General features: G+C 30.7%; 1 pseudogene; it reads right to left on the reverse strand.

The window, feature by feature from the left end:
- Positions 1–10,893: 10,893 nt before the first annotated feature.
- On the reverse strand, positions 10,894–14,446 carry LOC108473964 (autophagy-related protein 18a-like; annotated as a pseudogene).
- Between the last annotated feature and the right edge of the window lie 3,233 nt (positions 14,447–17,679).

Below are 17,679 nucleotides of genomic sequence, written 5' to 3' on the forward strand. Positions count from 1 at the left end.
AAAAAGAAAACAAAAGTGGATTGAAACACTTAAAATGTGTATTATAAAATAAGTGTAAAATTAATTAATTTTAATATAGATATCAAATGACATTTTGGTTTTAATATTATTTTGAATGTATTAATAGTTTATAGATATTTTTTCTGTTTTATTACACTCATAGTACGAAAATACAAATTAGATTCGAACAATTTTAATTATAAACAAATAAAATGAAAATTATTTCAAAAATATTTCTTTTAGAAAAATAAAACTCATTAAAGCAAAACAAAATAAGCCAACTAAAACCAACTCAACATTTTTACTCCATACCCTATTCTACGTCATTTGCTCTTAGAGTAAACATAATTAAAGTTTTAAATCATAATTAAGAAGTATGTTTATATAATATTTGAAAAATAATATGAATTTGAGTGTGTTTGCATTGATTGTGCGTATTTTATGAAGTTTGGTGAAAGTAACCGAGCGGTAAGGATTTGCAATACTATTACCAACTAAACTCATCTACTCTACTTATATTAATAATGTTTGCAAATTTGATAAAATTCAACTTTTCAAGGCAGGTGCTACAAGTGGCAAGGTTTGATATTTTTGGATCAAACTTGCTCAAATTAGTCTTAGTATTGGCTTCGTACAGTTTGCTCATTGTACCACTTGACCTGTGCTGTTACACATGGAAGCTAGGATAATTGGATAATAGCATCTATAACTCTTCTCTTAATTTTTATTTATAAAATCTCTTTATTTAAAATATATTTACTTTAATATTAAAATAATAGACTTTTATGAGTAAAAATAATAGGTTAAGAACTTATTTAACTACAAAAATAAGTTGAGGGTTTGATTACATACAATTTAATGAGTTGAAGAAGAATAAAAATAATAATAAATAATGAGGGTTTAGAAGGCAATTAGCTACATTTAAGCTTTAGTGCCACAATCACTCAACATGGTAAATTTACATATAAGGTCTCTGAATACTTTAGATCATTACATTTCAATCCGATGCCACCAATTTGACAGGAGGCATCAGTAAAACCATACCATTTTGATAAATAATCTAATGGCCATGCCATTTCAATTATTAATTTTACTTTTTGTATTATTTAAGTAAAAAAAAACCCTATTTCGAGTTTTAGAAACATTGTATTAAATTGTAAATGTCTGGTTTTTAAGAGTTGATGTTGCAATATCAGTGGAGATCCATAAACCTCATTAGAAGCAAGAAACTTTGAAGTAATCCATAAACCTCATTAGAAGCAGAGGTTGCAATATCAACAGAGATCGATTGCGTTAAATCATGAATGTTCCATTTTTCTTTCAATACCTCTACTAGATCCTCATTACAAGATATCAATTTTTCCACATCAACCATGCTTGTAAGTACCCCCATTTTCTTCTTCTTCAAGTTTAAGCACAACAATAAAAGACAAATTATTGACAAAGAGGTGAATGACGTTCACGTTTAAAACTAGAACTCATATCAAATTGAATATCAATGAATTTCCTTTGATTAATGTATTCTTTTGAATCGAGTAACTGAATTTTTTTCAAGTTGAGTTTTGAACATATTATTCTCCAAATGTTTTTTTTTTTAATACAAGGTATTTTTATAAGTTAATATTTTTTTTGGTTTTATTTTTTAAAATTAGTTTATTTAACTCAGTCAAAATGAGTTTTTGAAAGGAAACAACAATGACAAATTCAAACGGTTTTTTGAAATGAAAATTGTTGAATCTAAAATTGATTGCACTTTTTTGAAATGACAATGCCTGAATTTATTTTTCATTTAATTCACTTTATTTTTAATCACTTTTACAACATGACATCTCATAATTGAGTTATACGATAAATGAAATTAGAAATTAATACAGCTAGAGAGAGATACTTCTTTGATAAATGAAAAATAAATTCAGGCATCAAAATTAACCTATGAAAGTAAATGTACTGTATACCAATATTTAGTAAAATTCATGGACAAAATTCATCATTATCCCTTATTATTATTACTTATTTTGATATTAACAAATATTCATTTTAATTATATAAAATATAAATTTTAAATATCTTTTAAGAAAACAATATAAATGATATTTATAATTCATAATTAATGGTGAAGCTTTCAATTAGCTGACACTGCTTCGAATTGTGAGCACTTTTTGAAAGTGGCTTAACTAATGCACCAAATTTACTGGTACGCATTTTGTTAAGTTTGGTGAAAGCAACCAGGCGGTGAGGATTTGCAGTACTATTTTGACTAAAGTGGGCTCCTGCTCTACTTATATTAGTAATGTTGCAAAATAAGTAAAATTCAACTTTTCAAGGCAGGTGCTACAAGTGGCAAGGTTTGATATTTTTGAATCAAACTTGCTCAAGTTAGTCTTACTACTGTCTTCATATAGTTTGCTAGGATAATGGTGTGATAGCATTTATAACTCTTGTATTTTAGCAATTTTTTTATTGTGGTACCTAAACTTTCAGAATATTATCTTTTATATTTAAAATTTCATTTCATTTATTAAAATTGGGATTTGCCTTTTTAGCATCGTCAATGATTTGGTGTCCGTCTAGTAGTTAAATGGCGGGTGACAATTATTGCATGTCACTTTACGCCTTATTATCAATTATCAATTTTAAAGAGTAAAAATTAAATTTCCCTACCTTTATTATTTTTGATAAAAATAAGAATAAAAATTCAAAACCGATTTCGAGTTTTAGAAACATTTTATTAAATTGTTCAGTTGAAACTCAACTTAATAAAATAATTAAAATGGTGAGAAGTGATCGTCGTGATGAATATGTTGGACTATTTGGTAAATTTTGTGCACAACATGGTATTATTCATGAAGTGACACCACCATATTCTCCTCAATCAAATGGAGCAGTAGAGTGAAAAAATCGAACCCTAAAAAAAATGATAAATGCAATCCTAAGAAGTTCTGGGTTGTCACAGAACATGTGGGGGGAAGCTGTTTTATCAATGAATTACCTTTTAAATAAGGTGTCCCGCAAGAAAAAGAACAAGACACCATATGAGTTATGGAAGGGTAGGAAATGTAATACCCCTAACACGAATCAATCGTCAGAACAGGGTTACAGAGCATTATCAGGGTTTACAGATCAATTAATCAGACATTTCATATAATATAGCATTTATATCAAAAATCAATCGAAATCAAACATATTGTCCTTTATATGAACCATCAGGGCCCAAAATACACGTTAGAAACAATTCGGGACTAAATCGAGTACTCGAAGATTTTTTCAAAAAAATTTGAAAATTTTCAAAGTTGCAATGGACACACGGCCGTGTGGGCATTCGAAATAGGGACACACAACCGGGTCCCAGCTCGTGTCTGTGCCCATGTAACTTCCTGACTTGGCCACACGGCCAAATTATACACCCGTGTGTTAAGCCGTGTTGAGCATACTGACTTGTGCATTTTTAAATATACAGGGGACACACGGCCGTGTCACCTAGCCGTGTGTCATATACGGTTGAGACACATGCTCGTGTCTCTGCCCGTGTGGACAAAAATAGGCCATTTCCAAGCCACATTTCTCACCCGAATTAGTACAAACCTAAACACAACAATTTGCATATCAACAAGCCAAAACAAGGCATTCAAATCAAGCCAAAATCAAATCTTAAACATGTATTATCACAACATACAACCAATATACTCTTAGGCACCTCAAATGACAACTTAATAACATGTCAACCAAATATCCAAAATTTACATAGATATTCAAATGCATATATGCATAATTGTACCAAATATCCTATTTGGTACAAATTATCAATATACCTAAACACACATTAAATATGTTAAGGCCACATATATAAAACACATCAAAATATATCAAACACAAACCATTCATACGGCTTTTCTCAACAAAACATTTATATACTACCATTGGCCAAAATATCCTATACATGCCATTATAACTGGAATTAATTTATTGAAAGTACCAAAAGAGCCGATGGATAGTGTGAAATAGCTCCGACCAGCTTCTGACCCGTACGAGTTTTAGAATTACTATAAAACACGAAAAATAACACAGAGTAAGCATTTAAGCTTAGTAAGTTCGTATAATTTGGAATGTAACTTACCATTTATTCACATTTAAGGTAAGCATACTAACATGTCCAAACCAATTTGGCCAAAAGCCTAAACACATGTCCGCTGTAACAGCCCAATTTTGACCTTAATTGGAACGATGGTTTCAGGACCACGAATCCGAGTCAGAATAATATTTAAATTTTATTTTCTATGTTTAAAATGTGTGATGTTGCTTTTGTGAAAGTTTCGTTTAAAAATTTTAGTGTTTGGAGGTCGATTGATGAAAAAGGGTTTAATCGCGTAAAATAGAAAATTTAAGGGTTAATGTATAAGGGCCAAATTATGATTGTTTTTATACTATAGAATATTAAGGTTGCAATTTCGCCATAAATAGGAATTACTGGCCGGCCAATATGCATGAAATAGTGGCTTGAATTGTTTATTATATTTTATGGGGTTATGGTATATTTTAATACATGTTAAAATATTATATTTGATAAAAGATGAAAGTGTTAATCTTTCTTATTATTTTTGGCCGAAACTAAGAAAAAGAAAAAGAAAGTTTAAGCTTTGAGATTTTCGGTCCTTGCAAGTTCAATTAGGTAAGTGATTTGAGTTCGGTTTTTATTAATTTGTACATTTTTGAGATCGTTGCTTTGAATACTATAAAGCCCATGCTCGAATTTTGAAATTTGATTATGTATTTATGAAGTGTCATTGTTGATAGTTTGATGAAATTTATGTTTGATGTTAGAAAATAAAATAAATGTGTTAGATTAACATTTTTTGGTATTGGGATTTTTGGTAATTTTGAGCATTTAGGGTTAAATAGCAAAAATACTAAATTGAAGGACTAGATTGTGAAATTAGTGAAAGGGGACGACTTATGTAAGCCTAGTGAACATTCGGCCCTAGCATTGTATATGCAAATTCTTCATATTTTGTGTTTTGTGAAAATTGGATTAAATTGTAAAAGTACATAATGTTATGGGTAAATTCGTACATTGCTCAATTATGTATTTTTGGACCTAAATGAATGAAATTCTATTTGAATGAGCTTAATTTGGATCTTTTTAGCTCAAGAACCAAAAAGATCGGACGTGGATTGGGGAAAATAAAAAATCGTTGAGTAGTCGAATTTAACTGTCCGTCTATATCCAAGGTAAGTTATTAAGCAAATTTTTATTTTGTTGTTGATTAAATTTAAATAAATTTAAGTATATGAGCCGAATTGAATTACATGAAAGATTGATGTTGCCAAATTTAAAGGAAATTGATGAATTTAAATTGATGTGTATTGAGTAATAGAATTTAGGAACTAAGTGTGCGAGTATAAACGATTACGGGTGTGAATCTTGCACTAAGTGTGCGAATGTGGTTATTGAGCACTAAGTGTGCGAGTTTAAATATCAAGCACTAAGTGTGCAAACTATATATATATTTTCCGAGTAAACATTAGCACTAGGTGTGCTATTTATTTGAGTAGATAGAAAATGGTTGAATAAATTAAAGCTTCAAATTTCTTGATGAACAACTATGATGTATAGCTCAAGTTTGTGCAGGTGAGTATCGATTCTATGTAATGGATATTATAAATTGAAAGTATGTATAAAGATAGATTGGTTTTAATGGCTTTGTGCTCAAATATATTAATGTTATACGATGATGGAATGTTAAATGCATTCGGTTTTGTGTTTGAGAGTAATGTAGTATATTGTGGTTGAGCAGGTGCATATTGGACTTAGTTGAAATTGAGTATATGATTAATAAATTTCCTTGAATGTGGTAAGATATTGACTAAATGATCTAGTAGCATGACTTAGTTAGATGATACTAGACTATTAAATTGAACTTGGAGTTTTGATGCTTATAACTTACTAAGCTATGGTAGCTTACTTTGGATGTGTTTTTTTTTTTTCTTGTCTCTATTTTATAGATTTTGGAGATCGTTACGCGCTCGGGAGATAGTTAGTAAAGTCATCCACACTATCTTCAATATTTTGTTACTTTTAAAAGTTGGTTTGGTACTTATGGCATGTATAAGCTAATAACTATTTTGGAGATGTTTAAATTTCATATATGTATAATGGTTAAGTCATGCGAAAATGACTTAATTTACATGTTAAAGTTTGGTTATGTTTGGTTGTAGTTTGAGTTTGCCTTTATTTGTGATACCTAAACTATGCGTATTTGATTATAGTAATGATCAATATGGGTTATAATATTAGTTTGGTAAAATTTGAATATGATGGAATAATGGGCCTTAATCGAGTCTAAGTATTATATGTTATAGTGGTGTAAGTTTAATCATGATATGTATATTTTGTGACAAGTGAGTTGTTTTTTTATATATATATATATATATAAGCTTAAGATTTTGATTAAAAATATATTTATTGTTATTTTTAAATTCGGTTTGGTAGCATAGTCTTGTATAGTTTAAATTTTGCTATGTGAGTGTTCAAATGTTGTTGTAATCGTTAGGTAATACCTCATAACCTTCCGGCGACGGAATTGGGCTAGGGGGTGTTACATCCTCAACATGTTAGCCATGTAAATCACATAAAGGATCCAACACACATGAATGAATTAATCAAGTAATCACATTTCATGAATTTCATGTTTATACTGGTAATAGTTCATATCGAACTCATATAATTTCATAACAGAACTGTGCCCGTTAAACCATTTAAAATATCGTTGGATACAAGGGTAGTACACACGAGGTGTACTGAATTGTAATCTGTCAATTCATATTCATGTATGCTCATATGAGCTGAATAACGGGACATTCATGTGAGTTGTGGTGTGTCCGCAACACATGCAAGACCCCAACCAAATCGGTAACCCTAATGACAAGTCATTTGTATCCTACGAATTTCATAAGGTTCATATGGGACTCGATAATTGTTAAATATACAACTAGTATTTATTCATGGAAAATGTATAATTCACAAACAATAATTCAAATTAACACAGATTAATGTACAATTTAATTACATGAACTTACCTCGATAATGTACGTAGATACGAAGGCGACTAATCTGATATTTTTCCTTTGCCTCGATCTAATTCCGTACTAGGTCTATCAGAATCTATATAAATGAATTTAACTCAATTCAATACAATTTATATTCAATTTAGTCTAGCACATATTTTTGGCAAAATTATTATTTTACCCCTATACTTTTAATTCATTACAATTTAGTCCCTAAGCTCGAAAAATAACATTCATACAATTTAATCATTACTCAAGCCTAGTCAATTTTTATACATATTAATAGCAGCTCATATATTTTATAAAATTCATAATTTTACCATAAATTTATCATATTTTCAATTTAATCCCTAATTGATAATTTCATCACAATTCTCTTTATAAAAGTTGTTTATCTAACAACAACCTTTCATTTTCTATCATAAAACTTCATAACTCAAGCACACTAATCAATGAAAAAACTCTAATACTTTAACGATTTTGCAAATTAATCCCCGAGCTAGCTAGATAAAGCTATTATGATCTCGGAAACATAGAAATCATCAAAAAAGGGGACAAGGATACATACCTAATTGAGCAAAATAAGCTTGCTAATATCTCAAGCTTCCATGGCTAGGGCTTTTTTTTTTATGTTTGGTGGATGATGATGATAATAGATTTTTTTAGTTTATTTAATATAACTTTATTCTTTAATTTCCAAAATTAACCCTAGTGTTTCATGAAATTTCCAATAATGACTATTCATGCTTGACTACTAAGCATTTTAATGGGTTAATTACTATATAAGAACCTCCAATTTCAAATTTTATAGCTATTTAATACCAATAGCTATTAGAACTAAACTTTTGCACTTAATGCAATTTAGTCCTTTTCATCAAATTATGTATGTAAACAGTAAAATTTCTTGACAAAAAATTTATATTGTATTTCTATCATACAGTCGACCATAAAATAATAATAAAATAAAATTTTCTCTGACTTCGAATTTTTGGTCCAAAACCACTATTTGATTTCATTGAAAACGAGTTATTACAGGAAACATTTCTATAACTACTTGAAAGTGTGAGGGTGTCTTGCAAAGGTAATGGTTCATTTACTGAATTAGATAAAAATAAGCCTAAAAACAGTGGATTGTATTTTCATTGGTTATGTACGCCACAACAATACATTTCGATTTCTTATGCATGAATCAAAGAATCTTGAAATTCACAAGAATACGATATTGGAATCTACAAATGTCTCATTCTTTGAATAATATATGCCCTTGTAAGACTAGGGAAGTTGGGCCAATTTCAACAAAACGAACTTTAGAGACTATTGATAGTCAAAACTTTCAACAATACGTTGAAGTCGAGACAGAGCCAAGAAGAAGTAAAAGGGCAAAGGTGGAAAAATCCTTTGGATAAGCTTTTCTAACCTATATTTTAGAGACTAAACCTCAAATTTATAGTAAAGTTTTACGTTCATCTGCAAGCACTTTTTGGAAATATGCTATCAAGAGTGAAATTGATTTCATCATGAAAAATCATACGTGGGAATTAGTGAATTTACCTCAGGGAATTAAACCACTGAATTCTAAATGGATTTAAAATTAATAAGTGTGACAAATATGTGTATGTCAAAACCAATGACGGATATGTAATTCTATGTTTATATGTTGATGACATACTCATTATTTTTAATTAAATTCCATTCTATTTGTAAATTATTTTTTTATAATTGGGTGTCAGAGTTAGGAAGCGGGCTATCAATGTCTCAGCACCCCTTTTTTTTTTTGTAAAATCGGGTACAAGGGTGTTAGCCATCAATATACCAACAACTAATTTTTTTAAAAATTTAAAAGAGTGTCGACCATCAAAGTACCAAAGACCAAAAAAGTTTTTTTTTTTAAAGGGTGTTGGCAATTGGTGTGTGAGCATCACAAAAAATAATTTTTTAATCTGATAAAGGGGTGCTGGGCATTAGTGTACTAGCACCCCAAATTTTTTTTCAAATACTAATATAATCGTATACCAATTTGTATTACAAAACTTTAGTATAATTAATAGGTTGATAGAAAGTTTGAATGGGGTGATTTTTGAAATTAAGATAAAAATTGAAGGGATGGTTAGGGGTTTTGAAACTACCTTTCCAGGATGTTCATCCTGTTGATTTAAAAAATCTCCCTTCTATAAGTATATCTTTCCTTTTAGAGGTAAGTTTCATGGGCAGTGTTAGCATGTGAAGTCTCAGTGGACATATAAGTAGGGACCAATACTTATTCTCTCACTATTGTCTTATTTATTCACCAATATTTTTTAGTTGGACAAAAAATTCTAACAAAACTTGGTTGAGCAAGAGCAAGATTATGAACACACAACATAATACAATCTTATAGTTATCACACTCTTTCAAATTACAAGGAAACAAAGTCTAATCATAAAGTAAAATTGTCTCTTTAAAGAAAATCTTGACATCTCCATGTATCATTTCAATATTTGGAATCAACAATTGGTACAACAACAAAAAATCATAAATTATATTATTATAATTATTATAATATTTTTATAGTGTCTTAAAACATTATTATTTTTTGACCAAAACTTTTATATAAATATTTTAACAAATATATTTTTCAATGTGTTATAATTTAGTATTATTAAAACCTGTAACAGGGAAAATGAAAAGAGAAGACACATTTACTAAAGAGTAATTTTAATATTTGTAAGAAAGTTAAAAAATAAGAACCTACTCTCTTATTAATAATCATGTATTAATACATAAATGAATTATTAAGCTTGATTAGATAATTGATTTAGCCTTTATTATACATAATAAATGTTTAAGTGATGTCATTAATAGATGATTTATATAATTTCTTGGGAATATGAAATTATTTGGATAGATTAGCAAGACTGAATAGGAAGTTGATTTAGCATAATAGTGACAGAGTCTAGTCAAACCACAGTTTTCAGTGCTCTGCAGAAAGAAATGGTCAAATAACAAACCAAAGCATCATCTTGAGATTTGTTCTTTAGATTATGTTATTCGGACATTTATTCATACGAGGAGAATCAACAGCTTTCGGTTATGACTTCTACACTGGTCTAAATTTATTTTTATATTCTGTTTTATTGTATTGAAATAAGTTAATCTCTTTCTTTTAATTTAAATAACAATTATTTCCAAAGGAACCTTACTATATTAAAAATTTTATTGCTACTCATTCATTGGAGAATAAACTCAACTTTGTGAATTGATTTGTGCATAAATTAAAACATACAAACATTTTTTACCATCTAAATTGATACAACTAAAAGCATCTTTGAAATTTAACCATTATTTAAGCAAAAACCATTTCAACATTCGGTCGAGTTTTCCAATTTCTGATTTTGCTACAATCAGATTTCAAAGATAATTACGCACTGGATCCAAAAAATTTATCTATTTTTTGATATTATGAAAGTGTTTGACCAAATTAAATATTAATTTTTACAAAATAGAAAATTCTTATAATAATAGTTTTACCTTTTAAAAGTAAAAAGATCTTGACAAAATAGTTTTCAATGTTACCATTTTATTTCTTAGATTTTACATCAAACTTTAATAAATATATTTATTACATTTTTTCACATTGAACAACAAAACCGTGATTTAAGCTACCAGTAACAAGGTAATGATCAAAAGAGCTACTAGTAATAAGATTTTTTTTTTAATTTACCAAAAGTAAAATTTTAATTAAAGAAGCTAAAAATTCATTAAAAACTATACTAAAACTACTTTTAGGGTAGGATTAAGCATTGTAAATTTGCTATGCCGCCTCTACGTACCTACCCTAAAAAGAAAAGGAAATTAAACAATGAAATGAACAGGTGTTTATATATAAAATATCTTTTGGGTACACCGTTACAAACTATACAAATCTATATATAGTTTTGTATATTTACAAATTAAGAATACATTAGGCAAATTAGGGGAAAAGGTGGTAGAACCTTAAAATATACAATATATTTATATGCCCGATAAATAGAAAATTATTTTAAATAAATGCAGCACATTAGAAAGCTGCCTCAGGCTTCAGAAAGTTGTGATATTCCAGCTGGGTCATTTCCCCACCATTCACCGGGTCAAATTGGCATCGGTAGAAGCTTCATCCATAAAACCCCATTACACTTTAGTCAGTGGCCTTTGTCTCGTAAAACTCTCTCTTTCAACAAAATAAGAAACTAAAACAAAAGGAACATGTAGCAGCAGCAAACAACAAATCTAACACACACACACACACACACACAGAGGAGAAGACAAAGGTTTTTGGCCATCAAGAGAAACCACCTTGAAAACATACAGATACTTCAACGAAACTTCCTAAGCATGTACTGATGAAATTTCATATGGATTGTGCTTCTAAAAACATTTAACTCTAGGAAAGTGGCGGATCAACCACTCCTATGCCAAGGTTATTGATTAATCACAAAATACCTACTATAGCCGCCCTATATATTAGATTGTTGATTTACCAGAGCATTATAAACTCAATTTAACATAAATATGGAAAACTTTATTCTCATGGTCATAAATAGATGCTCTAAGCAATTTTAAATAACATCTACTAGTATTTGATTTTTCTTACCTTCCATCAATGCCAAGAATTACCACTGTATTCTTTTGATGACCAAAAGCAACAATGTACTGAGAACCTTCAACCAGGCGGAATTGAGCCACTGACCACTCTGAACTGAAGTACTTGGGTAACACACCTGCAAATGGAAAATCAATTTAGGATTTTAGATGCTTTTCTTGGTTTACTGCCCCCAAAAAACCAAACAGAAGAAAACCAAATGCATAATTCCAAGTAAATATATTTGACACAATCTTGTTCGATGTCACATTCTATTGAAGTGGATTACCTTCTCTGCTAGATGAAGAACTTGACAACTCTCTTATAAACAGAAAGCCCATTTTAGATGCTCATCATATCACTCACAAAATTTGAAGACATTATTTAATGGGTTAAACCACTTTTTGGGGCCTAAACTTTTTTTTAGTTCAAGTTAGGTCTTGAACTAGGCAATTGTTCTAACATTAGGGCCTGAACATTTTTGTCCAAGTTAGACCCAAAACTTGGCAAGTGTTTCAAATTAGGGCCTGCACTTTTGCATCCGAGTTGATCACTGATATTTCCTTAAGAACCCTAAAGTTCGGGACCCGATATGGTAACAATTGCCAAGTCCAAGCCCCAACATGGGAAGAATTATCAAGTTCAGGAACTAACTTGAACCAAAAAAAAAAAGATTAAGCCCCAATGTGGAAAAATTACCTAGTTCGGGCCCCAACTTGTTGCCAAGTTCAGGTCCCAAATACTGATTTAACCCTATTTTAAATACCAATTAACTAGGAGCTCATCATTATTAGAATGCTGATTCCCCAGCAGCATCAACTAACACTTGTAATTTTGTTTCTCATGCAAAGGTGACAATAATCTCAGAAAATCACGAATAGGAAGTTTTAAGGGACAATTGGCATCGAATTTTTTCCTATAATAGATTCTATTCCGTTGCCCAAAAACTTATCGATAAGAGAACTGTTCGAATAAATTAATTGCTTTAAAACAAGATTACAAGTTCGAATAGATGGCAACAGAAAAAGTAGTGGGCTAAAGAGAGCACTGTACCTTTGATAAAAGAAAGAGAGGAATGGGGTGATGTAACAGGGTCGGAAGCACTTTGTGACCTGTCAATACCTGGAGATCCACCATTAATCTTAAGGCTGAAAACATGGACTGTGCCTTTGTCACTTGAAACTGCTAACCACTGGGCATTTGAAGAGAACGCCAAACTATAAATTTCAGCTCTATCTGCCCCCCTTCTTACCTATATTTATATACATGAAAACTTCCAGAATGTCAGCAAATATTTTGAATCATAGTAAGTAAGATGATAATTATGGAATCTCAATATAGCCCAGAGCCGTAAGAATCACTAAGCCACTAAAATCATTTTGTGAATATGTTGCACTCACTGCATCTAGAAAACTCAAAAGAACAATATCTAACACTCGTAACACATGACATGATAGTTTAGTAGAAAGCCATAAAAAACTGGATTACTTAGACACATATTTAACTATGAACTAGTTAGAATCCCCATCTGTTCGATTAGAAAGCCCTAATCTTGGTCCCAGTTTCTCACATATAACTCAACTTGCTAGCATTTGCAAGTAACTCGGAAAAATACATTAACCTTTTTCAAGCTGACATAATAAGATGGAAATAGAGCAGATGCAGCAAAACGTACAAAATTCTAGTTTGAGCATCATTGGGCGAACATTCTAACGAAATCTCTTACAAATTATGTGTCTTCGTATTAATTTGACTAAAAAATTACAGTATCACGAGTCAACCAAAAGAATTTTGAAACAATTCCTCGCATTATCAGAAATTTAAACCCACCCAATCTGCTTAATTCAGTTCCAAAAAAAATGAGAAAGAAGTAACAAAATAGTATTAAACGGTATACCTCTTGCAGCAAGCTACCATCAACAGTATTAAAATTCGAACCAGCGTCCCTTTCGAGCTAGCGGTAGCAAGCAACTGCCCGTCCTGCGAAAGCGCGAAGCACACAATTCTTGAATCATGAGCCATGATAAACTTGGTCCTCTTCGAGGCGTAATGCTCCACCCTAACTTGCCCCTTTTGCAATCCAGGGCAAACCAAAACCAAGGACCCAGCCCCCTGAGACACCGCGCAGAGTCCCTTAGGATTCGCGATAGTCTCAATCTGGTGCAACAGCTTCAAATCCGCGAAATTGTAGACGAAAATCTTTTGTTCCAAAACGACTACGATTCGATCCCTCCGAAGCCGAACCGATCTTACTTCGGAACGGAACGAAAGCTCGCCGATGCATCGGCTCTGATGATCGTCCCATATCATAACCTTATTGGGTGGGTATTGCGGGTCAGGTCCACCGCCAACAAGAGCCAAAATATTGCACCGGAAAAGCATCTCAACGACTCCGATGCCTCCCCCACGATCGAAATCCCGGCGAAATATCTCGCGGAATGGATCGCAATTGTAAATCCGGAAGCCATGATCAATCCCGGCGGCGAAGCAACCGTGGTCCTGGTTGAAGGAGATGTGGAGAAGAGAGGGCGCTGCCGCCGCTGCAGGAGCAGTCGCCTCGGGTGGAGTCGGAAGAACGGCGTGGAAATTACGGTTAGAGTTGGGGGTGGGCTCCTGGTCAGAAGAAGGATGAAGCTCCATTTGAGGTAGAGATTCCGGGTCATGGTCGGTTTGGTCTGTTGGGGAACGGAAGTTAGGGTTAGGGTTAGGGCTAGGGCTAGCTGAAAGGGTAGCCATGGAAGGATTTAGAAACGAAATATGGATGATTCTAAGGGCCAAAGATCAAAAATAAAAAAAAAGAGATAATTAAGAGGAAGAGGACGGAAACAGATGGATAGATAGAGAAAGGGAAAGCAAATCCCGATGGTGTCGTGCTGGAAATCGGAGGAGGAGGACAGTTGTTTGTTTTGGATTGGACGTTATGGTTTATTTGGGGCAACAGTTAAAAAGAAAACAGTTTATACATACAAATACATACATGTTGGGTTGGGTTTTGAATGATGCATTCGTTAATTTAGAGATGGCGAATAGACAAAAGCGGCCAAGTTTCGCTTCGTCCCTACGCCAGCTTCCCTCTCCTGTATTCTCATTTATTCCTTAATGAAAACCAAGATTTATTCCATCAATTCTATCTTCAACATTGATTAGATTCGTAATGTCACTATACTACTTTTTATGTATATTTAATTTATCCAAATTTTTACACATAAAAGGATTTACCTACAATATAAATTTAAAATTATAATTAATAATTAATAGTATTTTAAAAGAAAATTGATAATTGAGAGAAAAGAGTGGATTGATAATTCTCTTGCTTTAAATTTTAATATTCATAAAAAGTTAACAACAATAATTCTTAAAATCAAAAACATTACATGCATTGTTTTTCTAACCATTTTACAAATTCAAATAATCAAATATATAAAATAGAAAAAGAAAACAAAAGTGGATTGAAACACTTAAAATGTGTATTATAAAATAAGTGTAAAATTAATTAATTTTAATATAGATATCAAATGACATTTTGGTTTTAATATTATTTTGAATGTATTAATAGTTTATAGATATTTTTTCTGTTTTATTACACTCATAGTACGAAAATACAAATTAGATTCGAACAATTTTAATTATAAACAAATAAAATGAAAATTATTTCAAAAATATTTCTTTTAGAAAAATAAAACTCATTAAAGCAAAACAAAATAAGCCAACTAAAACCAACTCAACATTTTTACTCCATACCCTATTCTACGTCATTTGCTCTTAGAGTAAACATAATTAAAGTTTTAAATCATAATTAAGAAGTATGTTTATATAATATTTGAAAAATAATATGAATTTGAGTGTGTTTGCATTGATTGTGCGTATTTTATGAAGTTTGGTGAAAGTAACCGAGCGGTAAGGATTTGCAATACTATTACCAACTAAACTCATCTACTCTACTTATATTAATAATGTTTGCAAATTTGATAAAATTCAACTTTTCAAGGCAGGTGCTACAAGTGGCAAGGTTTGATATTTTGGATCAAACTTGCTCAAATTAGTCTTAGTATTGGCTTCGTACAGTTTGCTCATTGTACCACTTGACCTGTGCTGTTACACATGGAAGCTAGGATAATTGGATAATAGCATCTATAACTCTTCTCTTAATTTTTATTTATAAAATCTCTTTATTTAAAATATATTTACTTTAATATTAAAATAATAGACTTTTATGAGTAAAAATAATAGGTTAAGAACTTATTTAACTACAAAAATAAGTTGAGGGTTTGATTACATACAATTTAATTACATGAACTTACCTCGATAATGTACGTAGATACGAAGGCGACTAATCTGATATTTTTCCTTTGCCTCGATCTAATTCCGTACTAGGTCTATCAGAATCTATATAAATGAATTTAACTCAATTCAATACAATTTATATTCAATTTAGTCTAGCACATATTTTTGGCAAAATTATTATTTTACCCCTATACTTTTAATTCATTACAATTTAGTCCCTAAGCTCGAAAAATAACATTCATACAATTTAATCATTACTCAAGCCTAGTCAATTTTTATACATATTAATAGCAGCTCATATATTTTATAAAATTCATAATTTTACCATAAATTTATCATATTTTCAATTTAATCCCTAATTGATAATTTCATCACAATTCTCTTTATAAAAGTTGTTTATCTAACAACAACCTTTCATTTTCTATCATAAAACTTCATAACTCAAGCACACTCATCAATGAAAAAACTCTAATACTTTAACGATTTTGCAAATTAATCCCCGAGCTAGCTAGATAAAGCTATTATGATCTCGGAAACATAGAAATCATCAAAAAAGGGGACAAGGATACATACCTAATTGAGCAAAATAAGCTTGCTAATATCTCAAGCTTCCATGGCTAGGGCTTTTTTTTTTATGTTTGGTGGATGATGACGATAATAGATTTTTTTAGTTTATTTAATATAACTTTATTCTTTAATTTCCAAAATTAACCCTAGTGTTTCATGAAATTTCCAATAATGACTATTCATGCTTGACTACTAAGCATTTTAATGGGTTAATTACTATATAAGAACCTCCAATTTCAAATTTTATAGCTATTTAATACCAATAGCTATTAGAACTAAACTTTTGCACTTAATGCAATTTAGTCCTTTTCATCAAATTATGTATGTAAACAGTAAAATTTCTTGACAAAAAATTTATATTGTATTTCTATCATACAGTCGACCATAAAATAATAATAAAATAAAATTTTCTCTGACTTCGGATTTTTGGTCCCAAAACCACTATTTGATTTCATTGAAAACGAGTTATTACAGGAAACATTTCTATAACTACTTGAAAGTGTGAGGGTGTCTTGCAAAGGTAATGGTTCATTTACTGAATTAGATAAAAATAAGCCTAAAAACAGTGGATTGTATTTTCATTGGTTATGTACGCCACAACAATACATTTCGATTTCTTATGCATGAATCAAAGAATCTTGAAATTCACAAGAATACGATATTGGAATCTACAAATGTCTCATTCTTTGAATAATATATGCCCTTGTAAGACTAGGGAAGTTGGGCCAATTTCAACAAAACGAACTTTAGAGACTATTGATAGTCAAAACTTTCAACAATACGTTGAAGTCGAGACAAAGCCAAGAAGAAGTAAAAGGGCAAAGGTGGAAAAATCCTTTGGATAAGCTTTTCTAACCTATATTTTAGAGACTAAACCTCAAATTTATAGTAAAGTTTTACGTTCATCTGCAAGCACTTTTTGGAAATATGCTATCAAGAGTGAAATTGATTTCATCATGAAAAATCATACGTGGGAATTAGTGAATTTACCTCAGGGAATTAAACCACTGAATTCTAAATGGATTTAAAATTAATAAGTGTGACAAATATGTGTATGTCAAAACCAATGACGGATATGTAATTCTATGTTTATATGTTGATGACATACTCATTATTTTTAATTAAATTCCATTCTATTTGTAAATTATTTTTTTATAATTGGGTGTCAG

The sequence above is a fragment of the Gossypium arboreum genome, chromosome 11 (assembly GCF_025698485.1).
Source record: "Gossypium arboreum isolate Shixiya-1 chromosome 11, ASM2569848v2, whole genome shotgun sequence".
NCBI lineage: Eukaryota > Viridiplantae > Streptophyta > Magnoliopsida > Malvales > Malvaceae > Gossypium > Gossypium arboreum.